Raw genomic sequence first — 14,173 nt, 5'->3', positions numbered from 1 at the left:
ATCCTGCAGCGCCCGGAGTCGCATAAGTGGCAGCCGCCCCTGCTGCTGAGCGGGGGCCATTTGTTGACGGGGGCACTTACCTGCGGGGGTCCAGCTCCTCATCTTCAGCACACCCACTGCTGCACTCGCTCTCCCCCCACCGACGCCGCTCCTGACATCGCAGTCGCTGCGGGGAGAGAGCAAAGACTACAGTTCCCGGCGTCCCCTCACTGCCACCGGGGGCGCCGAACCGCCGGAGCATCCTGCAGCGCCCGGAGGCGCATAAGAGGCAGCCGCCCCTGCTGCTGAGCGGGAGCCATTTGTTGACGGGGGCACTTACCTGCGGGGGTCCAGCTCCTCATCTTCAGCACACCCACTGCTGCACTCGCTCTCCCCCCACCGACGCCGCTCCTGACATCGCGGTCGCTGCGGGGAGAGAGCAAAGACTACAGTTCCCGGAGTCCCCTCACTGCCACCGGGGGCGCCGAACCGCCGGAGCATCCTGCAGCGCCCGGAGGCGCATAAGAGGCAGCCGCCCCTGCTGCTGAGCGGGGGCCATTTGTTGACGGGGGCACTTACCTGCGGGGGTCCAGCTCCTCATCTTCAGCACACACACTGCTGCACTCGCTCTCCCCCCACCGACGCCGCTCCTGACATCGCGGTCGCTGTGGGGAGAGAGCAAAGACTACAGTTCCCGGCGTCCCCTCACTGCCACCGGGGGCGCCGAACCGCCGGAGCATCCTGCAGCGCCCGGAGGCGCATAAGAGGCAGCCGCCCCTCCCGCCTCGCGGGACGCGCGCGGGACCAGCCGGGCTAAGCCCGGGCAAAGGGCGGGCCCTCTGTGGCCCTCGGAGGCACAAGGAGGACGGGACGGGCCACCACTCTTGGCACCATCATAGGAGAAGGTACAGCCAGTTTTTATCCTTTCAACCCCTACCGTTCTAACTACCTACACTGTTCCCCGGGTTTCTGTCTTCCACCTACTATGTCCATCTGGGAAGAGCTGAATGCCCTGTGTGGCACAAACTATATCCCGGATGCTTCAACCCCCCCCATAGTGACCAGAGTCACTGATCAAACAATTTGCACTCCCCAGGCATCCTCCAACATTACCCTCTCTCTATCCAATAACTGCAGCCCCTCTTTACCTGGCCCCAAAACAGCCTCATCAACGTTGGATAAAGCTGAGACCCGACCAAATGACTTTGTATCCCCCCTACAATCGACCCTTTTGGCCCAAATCGAGCGCCTATTATACACTGCTCTATCTCCTTTGATAGCAAAAATCAATGATTTGGGGGACAGGCTGTCCAGGATCGAAAAAACTGTAATAAGGTCAAATCCAACAACTGGAAACGCTGTTATATCTACATGTTCTATCCCCACCAACAGCCAGGAAAGGTCTATCAACAATGCTCCCAGGATACCTCAAACCCGTGACTCCCCTGTCATACCACCCATTCAATCTGGTCGCAATGATACTCTGAATCCCGAACATGCCCCACACAGAGGTCCTATTATCTCACTAGAAAGAGGGCATCGTATTGATCTACCCCTTGAAGCCGCCCCATACGTCACCGTTCTTTCTGGGGTCCCTGCACTCAGCCCGGGCACACATGAATTACATCATAACCTTATGAATAAAGCCATTTTTTGGCTCAAAAACAATAGACCATTACCATCCGCGCTAGATGGTGGGATACTGAGTGTCAGAAGGGTGGGGTGGCTTGGTCATCTGGCCAAAAATGTTCCGGGGGACTTGATTTTAATCAAATTTAAACGCAGGAACATTGCCCCCTTTTTGCGATCTACCCAGCCCAAACTTGGAGATGGCTCCATCTGTATTTGGGACCTGTATGACTTTTACCCTGGTCCCCGAGTGCCGAATTACCATAACACTGGATGAAAAAGGGGGATTCTGTGTATCTTGGGTTATTGATTTGTTTTGAATCGCTGATTTGCTAAACTATTTTAGTTGGGTTAAATGTATTCCCTTTTAATTATGCAAGGTTATGTTGAGTTATTCTTGTATTTATGTATTTGTTTTTGCTGCTTTTATGGTTTTAATCTCAAAAGCCGAATAAAGCTTATTTTGATTTGATTTGATTTGAGTAAGTGATACATTTTGGTATGTTGAATACATTTGTTTACATAAAAAAGTTTAGAACAAACGTTAAACATATGGAAAAGCAGTGAGTTTTTTTTTAATGGAACTTAATTCAAAATTATGAGGGATTTGAGGAGCTTTTAAAAACTGCTATTATGACCTTAACGTTGATATATGACAATGGAAAATTAAATGATGACAGTAATGTTCACTTGTTAAGTGGTGGATTGTGTTGCTTATAATAATAGGGGTCCTTTGTGTCCTATCCTGACTATGACATAGTAGTAGGGTGATACAGAGCTGTTCATTTCTAGTTATTTCAGGCATGAAAAATACAGTGCCACCCCCACCCCATACTTTCACAAGGTTAAAGATGGCTGTTGCATATCAATAGTGAGTTCCATAGTTTATCAGCTTAGATAGATAAGGGGTGCCATCAATAGTTTCTTTCTTGTAGAGTGTATAATTAGCTGTGCACTAGTCTGGAATGTGGTGTCCTTTTTGTAGATATATTTAAGCTTTATCTGCAGGAAAGTGGTCTCCTTTCCAATGACTGCATTCAAGTACTGCAGTGTATCTTAAAGGTAGAGCTTCTAGTGACAGGGAAGGGCCTTTAGGGAAAAGGAGACATGGTATTGTATGTTTAAATGTAGAAGATTTCTCAATGCTGTATTTTGAATCTTTTAAAAGCATCTCAGAACTGAAACTGAGTCTCCATGGCAAAATACAGTTGTGATATAACGGTGGAACTAGTTGACTGGATCTTCTGTGGAATCACAGATGTATGTAAATATATGTTACTGTCTGCATGGTGTGAAATGTAGTTTGTTTTTCTTGGTTACATGAGCATTTTTGCGAGGATGCATTAAAAACGAAAAGAAAAATATCTGGGATGTTTTTTTATTTGGTTTACTTAAGTATTCTTAGGGAGAGCTAAGTCCTTGATAACTGGTAGGTTTCTTAGGTTTCTTACTTCTGTTGAAGTTGTTAGTGGTGCCCCCACTGCTGTGGGGCACCACAGCAGTTGGTTGTCAATGCATTATAGTTTTTCCAGTCCCTGAATGTTAGGATCTCAGTTTTTTGTACACTGAGCTGATGTGTTATCATCCAGTGTTCAATGGCTCAGAGCCAGTTTCATAGCTTTGATCCTTCAAGATAATTAAGCTTTTCCATTTTCCGGTTTGCTTTGGTATCACCCATGTAGTTACAGCAAGTAAGGTGAAAGGATTTTATGAGTTTCGGAAGTTGAAAGATGTTTAAGTTGAAGAGGAGTGGTTGGATGATTGAGCCCTGAGGTACTCCTGTCTTGACGCTGTGGTGTATGGTGTATAGGTATTGGTTGACATGTCCATAAAGAAGGCATTTCAGTTGAGGAAGCTTTCTGCATCCTCTAGTCTTGCATAGGCTAAAGTTCCTTTAGTCTATACAGTAGGAATTTACGTTTTATCGTGTTGAAAGCAGCCAATAGTTCAAGGTGTAATTTTATTGTTACCTTATTTTTATTTATAGCGGATTTTAAATCATCCCAGATATCAGAGCAGAAGGTCTGTCTTCTTGCAGATGTCTTTATGTTCTCTTTGAAGAAATTTGAGATCTGGGAAAAAGCTCTATTTTCTAGGAGTTTTTGAAGGAATGGTCCGTAATTCTTTGGGTTTACTGGATCCAGGTTTTTTAGGTCTTGGGCCTAGTTTACACTGCGGAGGCAGTGTGGCGTAGCCGGAGTCCTTTTCCTGGGGTTTTGAAAATGGACCTGGAAATTCCACGTAGCTCGGGCGTGTTATTTCCTAGGTCCATTTTCATTGGCCTTTGCGTGCGTGTACTTTTAAAACAGAACACGCAATAGGCCATTGGCTGTCGCGTAGCTCCGCCCATGGCCTATTGGTGTCTGTCACATGCACCAGAGGCCATATATCTTCAATTGAAGACATATGCTCGCAGTGGCGCGCGCTCGCACCACACTCGAGCTTCTTTAATTTTTTTGGATCCATTTCACGACGAAGCTCTCCCTGTCAGCGCCTCTTCTCCGTGTCTCCGCTTTCTCTGCCCGTCTTGCCATCCTTTTCAGAGTGCTTGCGTGTGCAAAAAAGTGCAAATGTAAGCAGCCTCTCCCTGCCCTGACCCCACCATCCATCCCATCACGGAATTAAAAAAGCGCCGGCAATAATCACATTAGTGGTGGGATAGATTGTTGGGAGCCCTGTGCGTTGTCATCGGCTGTGTTTGTTACTGTAAGGGAATCCAGCGCGGGCCTGCTAGGGAGAGATAAGCGGCGCTTATCGGGCTTGGCAATCTCTATCAGAATGGGGATCAGGGCCTGGTGCTTATCAGCAGCTAACATCTAGCTGCGAGCACAGCAGAGGAAGAGCGCCACTTTCCAACTCAAGTTTGCCTATGTGTGTGGAGGAAAGGTCCCCGCACAACAGGAACCGCCGCGTTGTAGCACTGGGCTCGAGGCCAGGTGTGATGCAAGGCATCCTGAGTGAACCGTGTGTGGATGTGGTTGCATGTATGAGGACACATCCCTATGGTCAGAGCAACTGGAATAATGCGGCATGGGAGGACCAAGTTATGTGGCAGGGATGCCGGATGCTTAACGAAAATGCTAATTATTCGGCATGGTGAGGCACATTTTGCGAAAGTATCGGTTCTTTCATTATTTTGCCATTTTTTGCACGTTAATAATTGACAAAGGCTTTACCGAATTAGTACTAGTTTAACACACAAATACAGCAATATGCAACTGAAAGGCATATGAAACTGAAGGGTGAAGAGTCAACTTTTGCGACCTGCCATCCCCTACACAGCAATAAGCGTCGCCGCATTTTTAGTAACTTTTGATCCATTTGATGTCAAAAACTATTGTTTTTTTTAAATGTTTAGATTATGCAGCAGATGATGGATTATGTGGCAAATGCGGCAAATACATAACTGCAAAAATCGCTGTAGCCACAAAATCAATTCAAGTGGCCCTGCCCATAATCCACATTATAACATGCCTGATAACATAAAGTGCTAATGATAGTCCAGTGGTACCGACTGGAGACAGTACGCAAACCACAGTAAACACCCATCATACGTTTTTGGGCTACAACAGGAGATAACACGGGAGTGTGTAGGGTGAGCAGTGTGTGAGTGTGCAGGGTGAGCAGTGTGAGATTGTGTAGGGTGAGCAGTGTGTGTGTAGGGTGAGCAGTGTGTGAGTGTGCAGGGTGAACATTGTGTGAGTGTGCAGGGTGAACATTGTGTGAGTGTGCAGGGTAAACAGTGTGTGAGTGTGTAGGGTGAGCAGTGTGTGAGTGTGCAGGGTGAGCAGTGTGTGAGTGTGTAGGGTGAGCAGTGTGTGAGTGTGCAGGGTGAGCAGTGTGAGATTGTGTAGGGTGAGCAGTGTGTGTGTAGGGTGAGCAGTGTGTGAGTGTGCAGGGTGAACATTGTGTGAGTGTGCAGGGTGAACATTGTGTGAGTGTGCAGGGTAAACAGTGTGTGAGTGTGTAGGGTGAGCAGTGTGTGAGTGTGCAGGGTGAGCAGTGTGTGAGTGTGCAGGGTGAACATTGTGTTAGTGTGTAGGGTGAGCAGTGTGTGAGTGTGTAGGGGCAGTGTGTGAGTGTGCAGGGTACGAAAACGCGAACTAAGTCCACCACACACACACACATAAGACCACACACATAACACCACACACATAACACCACACACACCACACACACACACAACACCACACACACAACACCACACACTCACCACCACACACGCAACCACACACACAACCACACTCACAACCACACACACACACACCAAAATGTCAGTGCACACTTTCACCATACACAGACACCATAAGTCGTCAGTGCATGTTTTCACCAGGCACAAACACCACCAGCTGTCAGTGCACGCTTTCACCGGGCACAAACACCACCATTTGTCAGTGCAGGCTTCCACCAGGCACACACCACCTGACGTCAGTGCACGCTTTCACCAAACACACACACACCACCATCCATCAGTGCACACTTTCACCAGGCACACACAACACCAGCCGTCAGTGCACGCTTTCACCAGGCACACAACCCACCAGCCGTCAGTGCACGCTTTCACCAAGCACACACACCACCAGCCATCTGTGCACGCTTTTACGAGGCACACACACCACCAGCCATTAGTGCATGCTTCCACCAGGCACACACACCTCCAGCCAGCATTGCACGCTTCCACCAGGCACACACATCACTAGCCATCAGTGCACAATTTCTACAGGCACAAACACCACCAGCCATCAGTGCAGGCTTCCACCAGGCACACACCACCAGACGTCAGTGCACGCTTTCACCAAACACACACACACCACCAGCCATCAATGCACACTTTCACCAGGCACACACATCACCAGCCGTCAGTGCAAGCTTTCACCAGGCACACACACCACCAGCCGTCTGTGCACGCTTTTACCAGGCACACACACCACCAGCCATTAGTGCACGCTTCCACCAGGCACACACACCTCCAGCCGGCAGTGCACACTTCCACCAGGCACACACACCACCAGCCATCAGTGCACAATTTCTACAGGCACACACACCATCAGCCATCAGTGCACACATGAAATGTTAACGCATCCACAATTAACTATTGTAGCAATCGCAGTATTTTGCACTTTACTTTTAAACATATTCATCTAAAGCGCAGCATGCCACCATTGCTGTACAATATATTGAATTGTGCTGGAAAAATATCCAATGTTCATGGTTCATTGGTTATGTTATTTTCTAAAATTGCAACTAAAGTTGTTAGCAGTACGTTCTTGATGGTTTATAGAAGGCATGGGTCCAATGATAAACTTGCTGGACCACCGGCTTTCGTCAGATCATGGAATTGTGGGAGATATATTTGTTGGAAGAAAAGTCAAATTCCAAGACTGTACATTTAATCGATACAGTGAAAACAATCATAATTTTTATTTTAGGGTTAACTGCCAGGAAGGCTTTAAAACTTCACTTTTTTATGAAGTTGCAGGGGAAGAAAAGTTTTACAATGTTTCAAAATAAAACCTACATAAACCAGCCTTTAACTATGTGTGCCATTGTACCACAAACTTTAGAAATAATAATGGGGCGACCGGGTTTCTCTCAGAACCTGGGTATAATTGTTAAACAAAACAAATGGTTCTGGGACAGAACCATTTGTTTTGTTTAACAATTGTACCACAACAGATTTGCAACATGCATGTAATAAAACAAGGACAAACATTATAGGTTGGGTAAGGGAGCATAGTATTGGTGTGTCATGACCACTGGTCCCAAGGCTGCAAAATGTCTTGTACTTAGCTTCTCAAAAAATATTCCTTCTAAGTATTTTTGGGACTTTCTCCGCTACTCATCCAATGCCATGTGAACTGGAATGGAGTGCAAATTGCCAGCATACACAGACATGGTGCACCCCAATAACAGCAGCTTTAAAAAGCTCCTCTAAACCATCATAATTTTGGAATACGATTCACTTTATACATTATATTTCAATAAAAAAAATAGCTCAGTTTTTCCAGATTTTTAAAGTTTGTCCTAAGCGTTTTCATGGAAACAAATGTATGCATATACCAAAATTGATCACTCAATCAAATTAAGACAGTGTTTTTTCTAATGACTGTATCAAGCATCTTTTCTCCTCAAGATGCAGATAATGCACAAAAAAATCAACCCACGAAAAATATGATATGTGTTGAAAAAGAACAGACATGTTTCAGGATAAGAACTCACTGGAGAGAAGTAACAAGAGGGAAATCTTCAATATCCTATCCATCACTCAAGAAGCTCAAGCACATGCGATGTAGTTAGATTTAAGCATGTACACACGGCAAGGTTATGTCCAAGAGTAAACTTCTCACTTTAAACATCATTTTGTGTGTGTGGGATGGTAAATACACCTTGAGAACTTTTTCAGGAGTTCTGAGGCAGACAGGGGTTACTGGGCTTGGATTGTGACAAGAGCCTTTTACCACTTGTATCCTGGGGCTTAATATTACTACTGAGAGCAGACCTGAGCACCAATTACACCTATTTAGAACTTGAGCCTCAGGGTATAAAGGTCTAGCTTTCTATGGCTTGCTCAGGGGGTGGTCTGGGGTTAGACACTCATGACTCAAAAGACTATTCAACAGAAGATAATAATTCAAGGTCCAGCCAGTGCTTAGTCTTTGAAAAAGAAGTACTTTACAAAATCATATACAACGTAATCTAGCACATAAAATTGCAGAAGTTTAAACCACGTTAATTCAATAAACCCCTTTTTCAATCTCTTCTACTTTTTTTGCCAACACATTTTATAACCAAGCATAAATGACTTAATACCTCTATTTTTCAGTAATTTCGTAGGGATATCTAATGTATTATATCTACATTTAAAAAGGACCAATATCAAACAGTGGTGGCCATTTTCGGTATATATTATCTGGGCATACAAGCTCTTACTTTGAAACCACAGAGCTGGGAGTAGGGATGTGGTTTTGAACCACCCTATGTCGTTATAACTTAGTAGTTTCCCTCCTCCATATTTTTTGAAGTGTAGTCTATAATTAGGCATTAACTATATCAGTTTTCTAGTTTGTCCATGTTTATAGTGAAATCAAGTTTATCATAGCTACATTTAAAAAGTCTGACACTTCAAAATGCCGAACATATTCGGGAGTTACTTATTGTTCATACGTAGTGGCTCATATCTGAAAGCATACAGCTGGCTTTAGGACGCTGAATGAATGTTTAGGTAGTCATCTTGGGGATGAGTAAATATATAGCATAGGTTATCTATTGTCATGTATAGGTCAAGACCCAACACTTCCATAGTTGCCATGTAGATGTCATAATGTAATCAAGCCACTGGACTAGTTAAGGAGTCCTCTATACCCAATGGGTATACACTTTACGTATTACATGTTTTGGCATTTGGCATCTCACATCTCTATTCTAAATCAAGTTGTTGGGAATGTTTTTTTTGTCACTCTTAATGCTAGGATTGAAGATTAATCGAATGCAGCATTTTAAAGGCAGCGCTACAAACAAATAGTATTGAATAATTACCTCCTCGTCTGTCTTCCCGTTCCATTCATTACCAGGGAGCAGCTTGTCTGTTCCACAGAAACTTTTTACCATAGCAAACTAAGGGTCCGATGTAGGTAAATCTCATTTAGCGACTCTAGAATACCAAATGTTACCGATTCGGTATTCTAGATTCTGTAAATGAGATGTAGGAAATAATTCGTTCATTTTTACCGAATCGGTATGATTTGGTAATTACCGAATCGGTATTTACCAAATCCGATTCGGTAATTACCTATGGGCCTTGAGGCCTATAGGAATCAATGTCAATTACCGAATCGGTAAATACCGATTCTGTAAAATTACCGAATTGTCAAGGGGGACAGGTTGTCACTTTGACACCCTGTTGCACCCCTGATTCTGGCTTGTGTGCCATGTGGCACAGGTGTACATGCACAGATGTGCATGTACACTGGAATTCGTTATTTACCACAAAATATTATTTTATGGTAAATAACGAATTCTTAAGGGCCTGTGGCGCTGTTTTCAGTGCCACCTACATCTAGATTTACCGAATCGGTAAATTTACCGATTCTGTAAAATTTAAGGCCCCTACATATCAAAAACCAAATACCGGTCGGTAACTGCCGAAATCGGCCGTTACCGACCGGTATTTGGTGTCCTACATCGTACCCCTAAAATACTTCCCCCAAAATGGCACTGCCTACTCTGCCCGGCATGCATAAAGGGGCAAATGCTCACCCAAACATCCTGAGAATCCCAAAGAAAGTCAAGAAAAAATAAACAATCACCACAACAGAAACAGGGAGGAAGGGATGGGTCTAGGACTGGAATGGTAAGACCGTCTCTGGGAGTAATGAAGATTACCGGTGAGTAACAGGGCATTTGCACTTAGGTGGTAAGTTAGACCATATGGAGCATAGTAGAAAGCATTGAAATAATGATATCAATAAGTCGGGTCATGGATCTACTTTATATGTACACCAGATTTATCGTTCCTCGTGGCTCTGCAGTTCGATCCTTATAATAGCATTAGTGTTGCTGTTGATTACTTCCATGCTGGATTCATATTAATATTCTCACCCACACTAAATGGTGCGTAATTAACAAGATTATGTGGTACTGTTAAGGTTTTAGATGCATAGCTTTACTACCAACGTCTCTTAATTTTGGATGCACGATTGTAGCACTGGCAGTTTATATTGTAAGGTAAAAATCTTAATAGGAATGAGTATTAATCCCCCTCCTATAAGTTCCATGATTCTCTTGCATTGCACACTTTACAGTTATCCATGTTTGAATTTAGAAACACTTTCACATATAACATTTAGAGTAATGATGAGAGACACGGGTGACAGATTGTATATGTAGAGAGGGTCACAGGATATTTTAGGTTACAAATCTGATTCTTTTATGGGTCATGTTAGACCTGTCTGGCTTTTTGGCGAAGTCCCTCCTAATTTTTATTTATTTTGTCCCCTTTTTGCCCCTCATACCCTTATTAATTTTTGTGTCTACTGACTTTTTGTAGGTGTTGGCCAGGGGGATAGGTGTTCTTTCTCCCCCTCATAATCTTTTACCTCAGGCCCAGAGGCCTGTTCTGACAGGAAAGTTGGCACCACCTAAAATGGTGGCCACCAACTGCCCCAACTGTCACAAACAGAACTTGGCCATAGCCTAACATAGGGCATTCCAGAACCTTCTGGTCCATTCTGGACCACTGAAGGGCAGCCTATATAAGGCGGAATGCGGGGCAGCCATTTTGTCTACCTGTGGAAGTCAGCTGGAGGACAGGCTGTAGCTGAGGGTGGGAAGAGGCTGGACTTAGGATTGACCTCCTGGACTGGGAAGCTACCTTATTGGTCCATCCCACTATTCCCCTGTTGGTTACTTGTCTTGGCCCCGCTGTGGGAAGTTACTGGAGACCCTGGGCGCCTAGCTTGCCCCTTTTCTAAATAATATAGGGGAAGTCTATAGGAGAAGGAGACTGCAGCGCTGCGGAGCGCAGTCCTCTGCCCAGCAGTTCGATTCTAGAGAGACTGTTGTAGAAGGATTCTCCTACGGAGAGGGGCTTATCCTGGTGCCCCTCCCCTTGCTCTGCTTGTTATCCAAGTGCTGCCCAACTGCTGGAATCGCGCCCCCCTGGTGCCAAAACCCCTCCGTGTCCCTCCTCCTACCTGTGACAACGAGGGCTGGGGAAGCGGAGACAGCGGGACCACAAGCTGTTCTGCACCTGGGTCGGCGTGGGAATGCTGAGGGAGCAGAAACGGTCATTCAGCTAGCCGTGCTGTCCCTGCATCGGTGTGGGCGAGCGGCGTTGTTGTGGAGCTGTAATTGAGGGCTCTGAGGTGAGGAGCAGACTGCGCAAGCCCTCGTCAATTTCGAAGTGGGCGGAGGAGGAAGACAGCGTCGATCGAACAGCGCGATCTCAGGCGGTGAGACACTCGCCTTTCGCGCATGCCCCATTGAGCTGCCGGGCTCCGTGAGGCGGAGCCGGATCAGAGGAGGCGGAAGCTGGCAGGCGGGTCCGGAAGAGGAGTGCGTCCTTCGTTCGCACTGCGGTGAGGTAGGCGCCTTCAGGAAGCTAGGCGCGAGAAGAGTCCTTCCTTCGAGGCTGCGCAGTGGGCGGCGGCATCAGCGTGAGCGGGGAGCGCCAGCTACCGCTGCAGTCAAGTGAGGATCGCGCATCTCTCCCTCGCTCAAGCGCCACCGGAGGAGCTGGCGCGAGCGAGAGGGGGAATCTGAGGAGCCATCCGCCTGCTGATTACCCTGCCAATATCCTTTCCCCGCTCGAGTGCCACCGGAGGAGCTGGCTCGAGTGGGAGAGGGGAGCTGGAGTGTCCCGAGGCTGGTGAGTCTCGCCGGCGCTGGGCACAGACATCCTGACACGTGATTTTCCCTACACTCCCTGGCAAAACAGGACCTCGACTGCAAGTAAGGAGGTAGTTATATGGGGAAAGAGCCTTCTACATGAGGAACTGGTGTTCTGGCTAGATACCTTACCAGGGAGTACACTGAGACTCTGTCTCCAGGAGTTCAGGGTCCCTAAGGGAACCCAGGCAGGGCTTAATTAACTGTTGATTTAAGTGGTTCTTAACCAATTGCTTTTAAAGAGGATTAGTAGAAAAACTGTACTGTTATCCATGTAAAGGAGTGTTGCTCTGATCTGATTTAAGTGCTGCTCTTGCCAAACTTTAAAGTAACGCTGTGTTAAGAGATAGTATAAAGTACGCAGAGTACAGTAAATGCCTAGTTAACTATTAGAAATTCTAGTAATGTAATGTGGATTCTTAAGGTCAGTGACCCTGCTAAAAAAGAATGCTAATACTGTGATGATATCTGCTTTTGCTTACAGTGAGTAGTAGTTCTCTCCCAAGATTCTAGCGGATTAATAATTAGCCTGATTGATTCTAAAGTACAGTATATACTGAATGCGGAAGTGTGAGAAGAGTTCAAGAATATAGTAACTGCTTTAAAGACAAATTGACAGTTGCTGGTAGTTTAAGAAGGCAATTGCAAAAACAACAAGTCATGGACCGAATGTGGATCACTGTCACACATTCCCCCAGTCAAAAGATCTGGGCCCGAATCCATCGTTTTTTTGCACTCCACACCACCCTGGGTTAGACAATGGCGATATGCAAATCAGCTCTGACCCTGTTGCCCCATGGGAACAGTCCAGTCCGAACTACAAAAGCCATGTCCTTCCCAGAACGGAATCAAGCAAGCATCGGGCTGATGAGAGGTGTTACCTCGAAACCGGTCCGGTCCTCGGATGCTTGATTCCGTTCTGGGAAGGACATGGCTTTTGTAGTTCGGACTGGACTGTTCCCATGGGGCAACAGGGTCAGAGCTGATTTGCATATCGCCATTGTCTAACCCAGGGTGGTGTGGAGTGCAAAAAAACGATGGATTTGGGCCCAGATCTTTTGACTGGGGGAATGTGTGACATTGATCCACATTCGGTCCATCACTTGTTGTTTTTGCAATTGCCGCCCTAAGTGCGCTGGGGATGCCCAGACGTGGGTCCCAGGCACTCCACACCACTTGGAGTCAAGCTAGCCGGGCTGATGAGAGGTGTTACCTCGAAACCGATCCGGTCCTCGGATGCTTGATTCCGTTCTGGGAAGGACATGGCTTTTGTAGTTCGGACTGGACTGTTCCCATGGGGCAACAGGGTCAGAGCTGATTTGCATATCGCCATTGTCTAACCCAGGGTGGTGTGGAGTGCAAAAAAACGATGGATTTGGGCCCAGATCTTTTGACTGGGGGAATGTGTGACATTGATCCACATTCGGTCCATCACTTGTTGTTTTTGCAATTGCCGCCCTAAGTGCGCTGGGGATGCCCAGACGTGGGTCCCAGGCACTCCACACCACTTGGAGTCAAGCTAGCCGGGCTGATGAGAGGTGTTACCTCAAAACCGGTCCGGTCCTCGGATGCTTGATTCCGTTCTGGGAAGGACATGGCTTTTGTAGTTCGGACTGGACTGTTCCCATGGGGCAACAGGGTCAGAGCTGATTTGCATATCGCCATTGTCTAACCCAGGGTGGTGTGGAGTGCAAAAAAACGATGGATTTGGGCCCAGATCTTTTGACTGGGGGAATGTGTGACATTGATCCACATTCGGTCCATCACTTGTTGTTTTTGCAATTGCCGCCCTAAGTGCGCTGGGGATGCCCAGACGTGGGTCCCAGGCACTCCACACCACTTGGAGTCAAGCTAGCCGGGCTGATGAGAGGTGTTACCTCGAAACCGGTCCGGTCCTCGGATGCTTGATTCCGTTCTGGGAAGGACATGGCTTTTGTAGTTCGGACTGGACTGTTCCCATGGGGCAACAGGGTCAGAGCTGATTTGCATATCGCCATTGTCTAACCCAGGGTGGTGTGGAGTGCAAAAAAACGATGGATTTGGGCCCAGATCTTTTGACTGGGGGAATGTGTGACATTGATCCACATTCGGTCCATCACTTGTTGTTTTTGCAATTGCCGCCCTAAGTGCGCTGGGGATGCCCAGACGTGGGTCCCAGGCACTCCACACCACTTGGAGT

This window comes from Lissotriton vulgaris, chromosome 1_1 (assembly GCF_964263255.1).
Source record: "Lissotriton vulgaris chromosome 1_1, aLisVul1.2, whole genome shotgun sequence".
Taxonomy (NCBI): domain Eukaryota; kingdom Metazoa; phylum Chordata; class Amphibia; order Caudata; family Salamandridae; genus Lissotriton; species Lissotriton vulgaris.
The sequence above is the reverse complement of the archived record's forward strand: the minus strand, read 5'-3'. Positions refer to the sequence as shown.